Source organism: Teleopsis dalmanni, chromosome 2 (assembly GCF_002237135.1).
Source record: "Teleopsis dalmanni isolate 2A chromosome 2, ASM223713v2, whole genome shotgun sequence".
NCBI lineage: Eukaryota > Metazoa > Arthropoda > Insecta > Diptera > Diopsidae > Teleopsis > Teleopsis dalmanni.
Genome location: NC_051847.1, coordinates 135142015 through 135143394, shown reverse-complemented (window position 1 = coordinate 135143394; position 1380 = coordinate 135142015).

Genomic DNA, 1380 nt, shown 5'->3' with positions numbered 1-1380 from the left:
TATTTCCTAATAACTTATCGCAACTAATATATTTTTAGTAATTCGGTAAATTGTTTATGGGAAACGAATTTTATTTGCTGCGACTGCTCTCCAAACCTTAGTTTTTCAACTGATCCGCTATCTGTTAACATACATATAGGACTATGAGTCCATCAAATATTACATTTTCAGTATTAGTAATATTCTTTTTAGAAAGATATTGGCATCTGTTCTTGAAAACAACAATTAATATTTTGTCTGTTCTTATGAAAAGCTTTGTATACTTTTCAGGCGAACAGTAAGTTTTAGGTTGATAAAATTTAATCTGAACGTAATAATTTTTTGTGTGAAGGCGAAGATACATATACTTTTAATATATATCTGGCGATTTTACTTTGCTGGGCGTCAAAGTTTTTATTATGATGAAGCCACGTGGTGAAGATGGTGATTTGCATTGTTAATATAATACGAAAAATTGATATAAAAAATAAAGTACACTCAGAAAAATACGCTTTAACCACATATGAGTTAAATTTACCTGATCATTTTATTAGAGAAATTTTAACTAGTGTGGTAGAAAATATTTGGAAACCAACATGATGTGTCGAGTCAGAATATGTTGACCTGCGATTTAATTAAAATCTGATTAATCATGTAAACTTTTTTTGAGTGTAGTTGGGATTGATGGAACTGTTTAATATATTCAATTTAATTTATTAATAATGTCCAATGAATTCAGATTTTCCATTCTGAATTGAAAAAAAGTCAATCAATTTAATAATTTTTCAATTACTTTTTCAATTAAAAACTTTAAAGAATTGACTATTGTGTATGTTCCGTGAAAATATTTAACTCATATTTTTTACAACAAAGATGCTTCGTTCGAATAACGTGTTTTGTTCTTATTTAACACGTAATTCGGTAATTACATAAATTAAAGAACACTGTTTGGCGTTTATAATTAAATTATTTTTTTCCCTTTTCATTTGTTCGAAAGTTGATAGCATATTTAAATTTGTTAAAAATTGCTTTTTGTTTTTTTTTTTGACTCGCTACTGCAGATTTTCATCGAAGTTAAATAAGCTATGAATCCATTGGCTTTCCAATAACCAATTGACAAAAAGGTTGGCTGTCAAATTGTTAACGCCGATTAAATTTCAACGAATATTTTTAGTTGAATAATTTTAAATGGCTGTCGTAAGGTTTCAGGACATGCACAGCAGATATAAAATCGGTTGATGAAAATTGAAAATCTGGCACACAAAAGAGCTAATGAAATGCAAAATAATATAAATAAATACGTACAATCAATTTTATACTATATGGAAAGAAATCTTAATCTGTGTTCAATATTCAGATACTGTAAATAATATTTTTATATTTTTTGAATGATATTAAAAA